Source organism: Littorina saxatilis, linkage group LG14, assembly GCF_037325665.1.
Source record: "Littorina saxatilis isolate snail1 linkage group LG14, US_GU_Lsax_2.0, whole genome shotgun sequence".
Lineage (NCBI taxonomy): Eukaryota > Metazoa > Mollusca > Gastropoda > Littorinimorpha > Littorinidae > Littorina > Littorina saxatilis.
This window is the reverse complement of record NC_090258.1, coordinates 22,096,559-22,109,058: the sequence shown is the minus strand read 5'-3', so window position 1 is coordinate 22,109,058 and position 12,500 is coordinate 22,096,559. Positions and strand designations below refer to the sequence as shown.

The following is a 12,500-nucleotide window of genomic DNA, read 5'->3' as shown; positions in this document are numbered from 1 at the left end:
GAGGAGCCTTTGCCAAAAGGGAACACCAAAGGGTAAGGTGGAAAATTGTATTGTTATGAAGAATACTAATAGGTTCAGTGACACTGACAATGCCATTATTGAAAAATTCTATAAAAGGGCGCTGCATTTGTCAACTTTCACTGAATAAAACTTAGTACATTTGTAAGCTTTGAGTAGAAAATTCTGTTTTCTTGAGTGTTAAAATTGTTTTAACTTACAAAAATACAGAAATAGAGGACTAAAGAATGATTGTAACATTGTGCTTGCAGATTCTGGAAGATGCTTTGGCAGTTGGGCCTTGTGAATGTGATGTAAAACCTAAACCATCTGACCATCATACAGCTGATTTGTCAGGATCTTGTGATGGAGCTAGTGAAACTGACAAACCTTCGCCAGTGTATGCAAGCACTCAGACAGAGGTAGGCATTGCATTTTTTTAATTTTTTTTATTGTATAGACAGTACAGATCTGCTTGTTCCCAATCCCACAGTCATTCATTGCAGTACTTAGTCATTCACACTTCTTATCAAGCATATTATAGCTGACACTGTAACTACTAAATGTGAGGCTGATCCACTTTGGCACACATTTGTATCTGATTCAGAGTTTGTAATTTTAGCAGTGTTTATTGATAAGTCATTGGATACATGTGTTGCACTTGCAGACCCTGTAATTGTATTCATGTACATATATATTGTCACTTTGTGTCACATGCTGTTCCGAATTGATGTGAATGAGTAAATATATCTAGATCTGTCAGTGAAATACTCTACTAACTTATCCATTGAGCAACTGTTATTGTATTATCATCATTTTCTAGCAGATTTTTTGCATAAATTGGTGACAATATTTTACTTCAGACACACCGCAGGATAAAAAGAAACAAGAAAATTCAAGTCACCCCAAAGGCTGCACAGAAAAGTAAGTAAATTATTAAAAAAAAAAGTGGTGGTGGTGGTCCTGTTTATATATATGGTGTGTGTGTATGGGTGGTGGGTCAATTAATTATTTTCAGACAAGACGTCACAAGAGTAGTCAGGAAAGTTTTAGACTTTAGACTATTTCTGGATATCAAGTATCAACTGTCATAATCTGCAGTTTTTTAATGTACAGATGATATGTCTTTAGCAGACTGATAGTTTTTGCTTAATGATAGTAAGCCTTAAAATGAGCACTATACCTGCTAGCACTATGCAAAAGTGTACATGTGTGGGGGTTGGTATTGTGCACTCATCCTATCACATTTCAGTTGGAGATACTAAGAGGAATTTCTTTGCAGTATGTTGTGCTCTGTCAATAATTACCACAATTGTGTCAAAGCAGGTAGGCAATAGAGATATGGAACTTGCAATTACAAAATACTGTACCTTGTCAAATGAAACACTGTTTCAGGACAATCATAGCTGCTCTGCATTTTAACGAAAACAACAACAGACTGCAGGCTTCTGACCAGACCGGAAAGGAACGCTACAGTTTGGTCTACAGGAAATCAAAGAAGGACTATTCCATCCAGGAAGTGAAAGTGGATTGCACCTTTGGTAAATGTTCTTTTACTCTCACAAGCTCAGACTTTTGGTACAAAAGTTATTTTTGTGTTGTTCGGTTTGCAAGTACATACAAAATAATGGCCCATTGGATAAGCATGAAAGAGGTAGAAGAATAACTTCCAAACATTTAAGTTAATGGAGATCAGAGAGTAAGGAAGAAGACAAATAGCAATCAATGTCACAAATGTATTGCAACATTTTTTTTTCTTTGGCTGCTCAAAGAAAATAAAGAGAAACCATTTTTATACACATTCATACAGGAGCAATCCATACAACAGTGCAGGGGAAGGTAACACTAACAGCCACAGAAGATTATGCCTATTTCAAAGTTGGTGGAGGGTCACTTAATAAAGTTCTCATTTGTTTGCAGCTTATGTGGGGAGACTGATGGAACGAGTGGTGGACTTGGCCTCTACACACAGCATCCAAGACATGGAACGGTCCATCAAGCAGTTGCCTCCGCCCCTTTGTGAACAATATGCCAAGCCTAACAAAGAACAGGCAGTCAGAGCACTAAAGTCTCGGTACAGCTACAAGGGGTGCTAATACGACCACATGTATGATTAGTCAGGACCTGTAGATGTGAATGTTTAACCTTCACAACTGCTTCAAAATATCTACTGGCACAATAGTAAACTGTTAAAAGAACTAGTTTTCGGGTTCCAAATATCCTGTGTAATTGCCTGTAGCGTTAGGAAAGGTTTCCCGGATCTTCCTGACAGCAGAAGCAGGGAGAGTTACTCGTACATCCTTGCCCAGCCATCCCCATGCAAACTTTGCCAGCATACGGTATGCAGTGTAGCGGTAGCGACTGCACACAGACAAAATTAGGCATGCTATGTAATGTCCATGTACATAGTACTTTCCAAGTAAACTAAAAATACATGAATATCAGGCAGCAGACATCTTTCTCATGTATACTGTATCACATGGTGTCGATGATATAATTTACATTGCAGCAAGATATTTGGTTTGGGTGTAAATGTTATTTTAAAACCCTTACACTGGTGCAATTCTGCAACACATGTTACATAGCCACTGGTGAATTAACAGGGAGAAAAATAAAGAAAAACGATCATATAGGTTTTCGCATTCATGGGAGGTAATCGGAACCGACCAAACAGACTGAGCCAGTAACGCGACATATATATGTCGTGACAACCAGGTGACAGTATAGGAAAAGTAGCGCGACATATATGTAAATGAATATTACATAGAACCATGATTTGTAATTTTGCTCCTTGATATATTATATATATATACCTGTTTTCATCAGCTATATCTCTTCCATACTGTTGCTGGCACCATCTGTAGCAAGTACGAAGTAGTAGATATCCAGACACACTGACTGGAATCCTGGGTGATGAGTTATGCAGTTCACACCTTTTCTCATCAAGGCTTCCATTTGCTCCATTTCTGTGCAACAGCGACATTCTTTGATTGTGTCCATGAGCTCACAGTTGTCACAATGACACCTAGTGCATAAGAAGAGGAGAGGAGAGGAAAATAAAATTGTTTGCACAAATCTACTTACTCTGTCAGTCTGCGTTTTGGTTTTTGATCAATAAAATATTCTTTTAATCAAATCAACTTCACTTGTGTTTGATTCTTTTCCCCATCTGTGTGCAAAAATTTGATTCCAATCATGTTGCTCAATTTAACACTGATGTGTTTGGTCAGTTCTTCAATATTCACATGCAACTTTCCTTTAAAAAAAAAAACTTTAAAAAAACCACATTCAATCCTGGTGATACAAAGACACACAAACATGACAATCCTATGGAAAAAAAAAGAAACAAACTCAAGTACTACAATTCCACAAACTAAAAAAAAAGATGCTGTTGCTATTCACAGAGGAGATGATATTGAAAGTTCTGCACTGATGAAAAATAAACACATGAAATGAACACTGAGTTGATTGTTGACAGTGATTGTTAACTTTCAATAGTTGGTATTCTATGCCTAGCTTTGTTGTGTTCAGATCTTCAAAATCTCTGATAATGTAAGCAAACAGTGTCACAAAATGGTAAGTAATCGCACAGTGTGAAATTTACCAATGCATCGAGTTCAGACGACTTGGGTCCACTTGGCACTTGGTCATGTGCCTGTCTTTCTCCTTCACTGCCATCATCGTCGCTACTCGAAATCTGAGGCTCAAACTGGTATGGTTGAGGGGCTCCACAAGATTGTGATTGTGTTTGGAACACGTTCATCTCTAAATCCGAGTCGAAATCGCTGCTTTCACACGAGAGTTGCAATGCAACGTCTCTCTCTGCTTCGCTTGACGCCATGTTTACTCGCTCAGTGTGTTCCACGTTTGACGTCACTAGCCAGGGGAGTTAAGCGATGGCAAAATTTTAAGATTGTTTCCCTTATAGTTAATTACAGGTGAGAATGAGCACTTTCAATAGCCAATTACGCGCGATCGGAGGAGATGGAACTTGATATAATTATATTTTTGCGGTCCTGTTATAAAGCCCTTTCCAGTGGCACAATAAAAAGTTTGCACTCTGGTTGGTCTTTAATGCAAAGAAGCGACAATTAGAATCTATGCCAAGCGTGTCCACGTTGCTGGGATGAAAAACACATTTCTAGTTTCGGTTTTGGCTACACGATCTCGAGCCAGTCGAGGTCACACTGAGCGAGTGGCAGCCGGAGGTGGCAATGTCGACAATGTCAATGATCTCACTCAAACAAACAAATTTCAAGATCTTTGCTTACATTCAGAACAGTCATAGAGCAACATAGATCAACATAACTTGATATTTCGTCTTCGGAAAGACCGACCCGTAGCCTGACCTTTCCACCAAGGAAGGCATTCTCGCCGCCTGCTTTGGTCTGGCTTGAATCCACAAAATATAACAGAAGTTCGATGACAGTACCGCTGCACGCCATTTTTGATCTTAGAATTCGAATTTGACTGAATGCACTCAAAACTTTTGCACGAAGCCCTTCCATTGGTAGAAGTTTGGGAGACTTTTGCAATTTGCCTTCGGATTGGATCTCTTTTTTTGTGTGATTGGTTCTCTTAAAGGGAAGCAATCGCTGTCAAAATCATATTTCTGAATGTGTTGTTGCTTCCCTTCAATCGGGATTGGCTCCTTGACGAATAGAGCATCATAGAGTGATACAGCTGTGAAAAATGTACGTTGAAAATAAAATGTTTTGCAATAATGCCCATCACGATCACGAAAACAAATGACGATCACGATCACGAGACTTGATTTTTTTGTCATCACGGATCACGGGCAAAGTCCCATCACGATCACAGAAATGGAAATTTCGGCAATCACGGTCACAGAAAGGTCAAAAAACGCCAATCACGATCACGATGTTAAACCCTTTGGGGCCCTCTTCATTGCAATGCTTGCTGTTCTCACATGTGCTAGGAGATTGGTTCCGCACTACTCTTACTTACTCTCGTTGCACATGTTCTATACGATTTACAGAGCTCAAAGTCCCTGTGTTTCTCAGACCAAAATCTCACTGACATAATTTTGGCTTCTCGACAGTTGAGACCCCATACAAGGATCAAACATAGAGCTAGATGAAGAATGCTGGAGAAGAAACAAACACCTCATAGGTACGTAAAGGTTTTCTTCTGAGAACAACGGCGTTTCTTCAAGAATATAAAGACAGTTAAAAACGTACACAGAGTTAATGACACGGTTTGTTTTTATTGTGATAATATATAAGCAAGATTTGGAGTGGAAGTGCAAACAACATAAAAAAAAAGACAGTAGACGCAAAATACAAAACAACAACAGCGAAGAGACTAAAAAGAAAGACACGGAAACAGAAAGACAAAAAAAGAAAAGGAAAGAAAGAAAGAAAGAAAGAAAGAAAGAAAGAAAGAAAGAAGGAAAGAAAAAAAGAAAAGAAAAAGAACGAAAGAAAGAAGGAAACAGAGAAAGAAAAACAGAAAAAAAGAAGAAAAGACAGAAAGAAAGAAAGACAAAGAAAGAAAGAAAAAAAGAAAGAAAGAAGTTGAATACAAATTATTTTAAGAAGCAAAATGCAACCAGCGGAAGATCATCTTCACAACAATAGCACTCGTGACCATTCGATCAAGCTCTCGGAAGCTGTCTGTATGTCGATGGACAAATAAAATAAAAAAATTGCTTTATAACAGGTAAGACAGAACTTAACATTTTCTGCGAAAAAACACACTTTGTCCAAAGCTACGATTTCTAAACTTTCAAATTCCAAAATACATTTCTACGCACCGCCGCCCCTCAAAAAATAAAGTCTTTTCTCCCACCCCTTACGAAACAAAATGGGAGAGTCAGTCGTCGTTGAGAAAAAAAAGAGGAAAAGAAGTACCCCGTTTGGCAAAAAGCGCTTGAGAAAAGTGTAGAAAAACACACGTTGCGTGGCTATCCATGTCAAGTTAGAGAAACATCCACAACGCCTGTTTTCCGATCAAGCTGTTTCTTACCGCTACACTGCGGACATGATGAAGCTTAAGGCGACAGTGGCCATCTGAGCTGCGCTTACTACCGCATTGGCACTAAATCATACAAGTCAAATTATGACATTTACCAAACTTGGCAACGATCTGCTTTTGTGATTCGAGAAGAGACAGACCAGATTATATCTGTGGTCGCCCTGAAGTGCTGTTCACACAGACTGCTGGGCTGAAGTGCTGTTCACACAGACTGCTGGGCTGAAGTGCTGTTCACACAGACTGCTGGGCTGAAGTGCTGTTCACACAGACTGCTGGGCTGAAGTGCTGTTCACACAGACTGCTGGGCTGAAGTGCTGTTCACACAGACTGCTGGGCTGAAGTGCTGTTCACACAGACTGCTGGGCTGAAGTGCTGTTCACACAGACTGCTGGGCTGAAGTGCTGTTCACACAGACTGCTGGGCTGAAGTGCTGTTCACACAGACTGCGGGGCTGACGTGCACGATACAGTTACCACTGAACTGGGTGGGAGACAGGTTCGGGGTCGGATTGGTTGAAACCACAAACAAACCTCATGTTCAACCGATCCGACCACGCGGCTGTTCCCATGCGGTTGGTAATGTCTCGTGCAAATCAATGAAGGAAACAAGTTGTTGATTGATTGTTTTTTGTCAAAGAGAAGACATAAAATGCCGATGAAAAGCTCTTGGAGAAAATGACAACCTACTCAATAGTCAGTCGTCACTACAAATCTAAGTTGAATGCTGCACGACTTTCAACTGATTGTAAGGCGACTTCCGGGCAATTTTTGGCGACGCATTCTACACCTGAAAACAAAACCAAGTAAGGTGTGCATGCACTTTCTTTTGTGCAGGGTCATTTTGCAGCATATCACAAACACGACCAGAAGACATTGTAAAGTTACTTAACAGCTAGTTAATGTACCTACAGGACCGATTTTCAACTGTCTTCGGGTTGACACAAAATCGCCAATAAAGACGCCAAAACAAATAGACTGCATTAATGAAAAAGAGACGAAGACACAAACAGCCTCAGCGAGATTCGCTCCGCGTCGATTTGTTCACATTTTCAGAGAACGTACTAGTCTTTCGGATGAGACGAAAAACCGAGGTCCCTTCGTGTACACTACATTGGGGTGTGCACGTTAAAGATCCCACGATTGACAAAAGGGTCTTTCCTGGCAAAATTGTATAGGCATAGATAAAAATGTCCACCAAATACCCGTGTGACTTGGAATAAAGTGTAACAAAATTCCATCTCACACGGCATTAAGTCTCAGGGCTTGGAAACATGAATACACGCATGCAGGGAAAAAAAATGGGTAGCGCCGTATACTGTATGGCAGCTCGCTTTCCCCAGGGAGAAAGCAGCCCGAATTTCTGTGAGGTTACCCTCATGGACTATATAAAATCTTATCCTTATCTTATACTTATAAACATTCCACTCAAGGTGAGAAAAAAGCACATTTCTTGACGAATTGCTCATGTGGCAATCATCGCCTTAAATGTCGTTGCTTAGACAGATGGGCTTGTGGGGAGAAAGAGAGAGTCGAGTAACATCTTGCTTTCTTGGAGCAAGAAAAAATTCGTCGTATTTTATTTACCCTGCTGTTGTATGTGTTCCACAGATATAGTTGATATTTATCCCGTAACACTAAGCTGTCAGGAATATCTGGTGACACAGTTTTATCCATTCTGTTGTTTTTTCCTTCTTCGGCTTTCTCTCTGGAACCTTAAGTTGTAGCCAGCGGGGGTCTAAAATGTTAATACCAGCTTGTGCGGTGTTATAAGAAAGGAGGTATCCATGGCTCCACGCAATTGTTATTTTCACTGCCCGGATGGTAGACTAATTTCAGTCGAGTCTTCCAAAGCATTGTTCCTGAAGACGGACGTTTGAAGTGAAGAATGTCAGAATCTTGCAAGAAAGAGGTCGATATGTGGAGGGGGAGGGAGAGGGAGGGTGAGAGAGAGAGAGAGAGAGAGAGAGAGAGAGAGAGAGAGAGAGAGAGAGAGAGACAGACACAGACACAGAGAAAGAGAGAGGGAGAGAGAGAGGGAGAGAGGGAGAGAGAGAATTGAATTGAATTGAATTGAATTGAACTTTGTTTAACAAGGATTAAGATTTAAGGCTACGCCTTTTCTTACAATCTGTCCTTGAGAGAAAGAGAGAGAGAGAGAGAGAGAGAGAGAGAGAGAGAGAGAGAGAGAGAGAGAGAGAGAGAGAGAGAGAGAGAGAGAGAAAGAGAGAGGGAGAGAGAGAGAGAGAGAGGAAGAGAGAGAGAGAGAGAGAATTGAATTGAATTGAATTGAATTGAACTTTATTTAACAAGGATTAAGATTTAAGGCTACGCCTTTTCTTACAATCTGTCCTTGAGAGAGAGAGAGAGAGAGAGAGAGAGAGAGAGAGAGAGAGAGAGAGAGAGAGAGAGAGAGAGAGAGAGAGAGAGAAGAGAGAGAAAAGAGAGAGAGAAGGGGAGGGAAGAGAAAGAGAGGAGAGAGAGAGAAGAGAGAGAGAGAGAAAAGAGAGAGAGAGAGAGAGAGAGAGAGAGAGAAGAGAGAGAGAGAGAGAGAGAGAAGAGAGAGAGAGAGAGAGAGAGAGAGAGAGAGAGAGAAGAGAGAGAAAAGAGAGAGAGAAGGGGAGGGAAGAGAAAGAGAGGAGAGAGAGAGAAGAGAGAGAGAGAAGAGAGAGAGAGAGAGAGAGAGAGAGAGAGAGAGAGAGAGAGAAGAGAGAGAGACAATGACCATGACAATAACAAATTCATTTGGAGGCAGAGAAGAGCGAGAGAGAGAGAGAGAGAGAGAGAGAAAGAGAGAGACAGAGAGACAGAGAGACAGAGAGAGACAGAGAGAGTGAAATCGAGAGAGAGAGAGAGAGACAGAGAAAGAGAGAGAGAGACATAGAGAGACAGAGAGAGAGATAGAGAGAGAGAGAAAAGAGAGGGAGAGAGAGAGAGAGAGAGAGAGAGAGAGAGAGAGAGAGAGAGAGAGAGAGAGAGAGAGAGAGAGAGAACTAGGTGGAAACCATTTTGTCAAACAAAAGTTAATGTCGAACAGAAAAATCAGATATATTTAAAATAAACAATTATCGACAAGTTAAAAATAAGCCGTTTCGTCATAAATATATGTAACTGGTCATGAATCATTATAGACATGCATGTTTGACCATGTATTGAAGGAAACAGCGACATCTGTTGACTACTACTGAAACTGAACATTACCCGTAGATTCGTTTTATGATTTAAGGCGCCGTCAGACATACTTCCAGTTCTAGACCTGATTCGCAGAATATGTTGTGATACGGTAGCTTTTCGGCAACTCGGCAGGTCATCGGAGTCTGAAACAACCAATGAAGACTATCCTAAAAAAAAGTTGGCAGTAAAAACTAAATCCTAACATAGTAACCATGCAATCAACAACATGTCTGATTCTCAAATCGTCGCAAATTACAGGCAAAGAACCACATCATTTTTTTGCCAACACAAGTTTTGGGATTCGTTGACTCATCATTTGCCACGATTGCTCAGTCTTATAATAGTCAGCTTTCATACATATCGCAACATCTTCGTCCATGAGAAATATTGTTTTGTTCTCAAAACTACGGCCGCACTGAGACGGACACACTAACAACATAATTTACAATACGTATGGATGCTTTCAACTCCATATTCCTTTAAATCAGTCCACACCATTTTCAATTAATATATTTTTTAAATCTTTTGCAATAATACATGAACTACACAACTCTACAAAGACAAAAACAATCTTAGAGATCAATAAATATACGCCGTTATAAACACAAAGACGCCAAGCGAACCAGACTGGAGATGTACGGGGACACAGAAGGACATATACAATGCCGCTGGACAGGGAAACACAGTAGATAAGAGACAGAAAAAAACGTACGGCTGCTAACTCAAGACAACCAGGATCTAGAGAAATCTGTCTCGACATTCCCAGCGCCATTATGTGTTTCTACCCCGCCTCTTCTTTAATTTGTTGACAGCTGCTTTTCACCTGCCGCAAATGTACGCTGGTGAAAAACAGAAGCATGACTTGTCATTGTTACACTTTGTTTCTCTTTAACTACACACTGAGACGTCAGTCTATAGAATTGTTAATTAAACCTACGAGGGGCGAGCAGAAAACACAACTGATTTACACAACTATTAACACGTATAACATCATGCCTTAAATCCTTATCCTGCCTGTACCAGTTATACTACTTACATATACAGTTATAGCCACGGCGACGTACTTCTTAACAAATTGCTGTTCAAAGCAGCATTAACACGATCCTTGAAAAAAACAAAAAAACCTCAATGAATATTTAAACTACCTTTCCTAACTGATCCAATCGTCAAACAAACAAACAAACAAACAAACAAACAAACAAACAAACAAAACAAACAAATGGAACGTATACGGACCACGTGAGTCTAAATATACTGATGCATTCTTAACGAACCACTATTCTAAGAAGGAATAAACCTCGAAGTCGATCATTTTAGGTCAGATATTACTGCAAGCGTTTAGCAAATGCACGTCTACTTCTGGATCAACCCTCGTATCCTAAAATAAACTGAGCAGTTTTGCAAGTGACGAGTGCATGCAATCTGTGCTCAGTTTTCTCGCCTATCAGTCGTATCTCACAGCTTTTCTTCCAAATCACATCTGATTACAGCTCGGAGGCGTTTAAACGGGCAGACAAGCGGCGGCAACATCTTCTGAACAAACTCTCAACATATCCAACTGCTCCAATGTCTGATGGCTTCGTGGTCGGCCAGCATGTATGCGAATAGGATTGTTCTTATCAAGTTATTGAGTGGCTGAAAGGCGATGAGAAAAGCTGTCTGTGTTCTTCTTTTCTTAATTAGAGGTTGTGTCCAGTCAGACTAGGAAGAGTAAACACGTTGTTGTTGTTGTTGTTGTTGTTGTTGTTGTTGTTGTTGTTGTTGTTGTTGTTGTTGTTGTTGTTGTTGTTGTTGTTGTTGTTGTTGTTGTTGTTGTAATATTTGACTCGGCTACATTATTTTCTTCTCTTTGACGGGCGCTTTACCTCTGACCACGAAAACATAAGATATTCTGGTAAGCTTACATGTACCCACTGTTTATGCTCGAAATGGGTAACATTTCATTTGTCGTAAATAATAGAAAAACTGGGAAATCACAAATTATCATTTTCAAAATTTAGCTACATTGAACATTTCTGGACTATTGGTAGTTCACCTAGAGACTGAAGGAGTAGCAGAGTTTGGGGTATGCAAAGCTGTATGCGTTCGAATCCTTTTTGTCTTTCTTTGTTTTTGACTTTCTTTCATTCAGGGCAATGAACTGCCCACACAAATTCGGATATTCACAAACCTAGGCCGCGTCCCAGATCAATCTCAGCTCCTGAACTGAAACAAACCTCGAGATCTGCATCGGCTTCACCTGACAATTCTGGCATCCCGAAGCGCCACTTGCTCGGGCTATCTACATTCTCGCGCCAAGTCTCGCGTGGTCTCGTGCAGCGCGTGCTGACAGCGCGAGGCAAAACAATCCCCGGATGTAGCGGCACCCCGCGAGCGATAGTGTCACTACTTGTTTCGTTGGCTTGTGTCAGCTACATGTGTCAGTGCATCCACAAGAAGATGGTGGAAAACAAGGGAAGATGAAGAAGAAAATGAGAGAAGTGAAGATAAAGAGGAGGAGGAGGAGGAGGAGGAGGAGGAGGAGGAGGAGGACGACGAGGCGGGGAAACAAAGACACCTAACGAAATCATCATGATCACCATGATCATCACCATGATCACCATGATCATCATTATCATCTTGATCCACGTGCATCATCATCATCATCATCATCATCATCGTCATCATCATCATCATCATCATCGTCATCATCATCATCATTGTCATCGTCACCATCATCATCGTCGTCATCATCGTCGTCGTCGTCGTCATCATCATCATCACCACCACCACCATCATCATCATCATCATCATCATAAACAACAACAACAACAACAACAACAACAGCAACACCAACAACAACAGCAACAACAACAACAACAACAACTACAACAACAACTACAACTACAACAACAACACCAACGTTGCAGTTTAATAAGACTCACCTTACACATCTCTGCCGGCAGTCAATCATCACGGAGAGATAAAAAGCCAATGAGGAGGAGGAGGATAATATTACCTTCTTACTACTGAATACATGTACCTGGTTTCAGACTCAATCAGACCTTGAGAATGTATTTGTTTACTTATCATTTGTCTGTTCTGCTTCTTCTGTGGGATGCGGGTGACCTATTAGAATATAATCATCCCAAAACATAGCAGCCTTTCAATTGTTCCACCCCGTTCAGAGTTAGTCCAAGCTCTGGGTTATTCTTGAAAGTCGGGCCCGTTGGACACGGTGTAAAGTGGTTCATTTTTGATTACGATTTTCCCCCCGCGGGTTAGGGGGAAGAATTTACCCGATGCTCCCCAGCATGTCGTAAGGGGCGACTAACGGATTCTGTTTCTCCTTTTACC

General features: G+C 40.7%; 2 long non-coding RNA genes across 2 annotated transcripts in view; one reads left to right on the top strand and one right to left on the bottom strand.

Annotated features, from left to right (window-relative positions):
* Positions 1-2,107, top strand: part of LOC138947352 (uncharacterized) — a 2,308-nt gene extending 201 nt beyond the window's left edge. Inside the window, exons 1-4 of the long non-coding RNA XR_011449626.1 lie at positions 1-419; positions 861-921; positions 1,393-1,538; positions 1,918-2,107. The exon at positions 1-419 is cut by the window's left edge and continues 201 nt beyond it. This is a non-coding gene — a long non-coding RNA (uncharacterized lncRNA). The remainder of the gene's footprint in view (positions 420-860; positions 922-1,392; positions 1,539-1,917) is intronic.
* LOC138947353 (uncharacterized) lies at positions 607-3,247 on the bottom strand. Its single transcript, XR_011449627.1, has 2 exons — positions 2,811-3,247; positions 607-2,358 (listed from the first exon to the last, which is right to left on the bottom strand). It is a non-coding gene; the product is annotated as an uncharacterized lncRNA (long non-coding RNA).
* Positions 3,248-12,500: the final 9,253 nt, after the last annotated feature.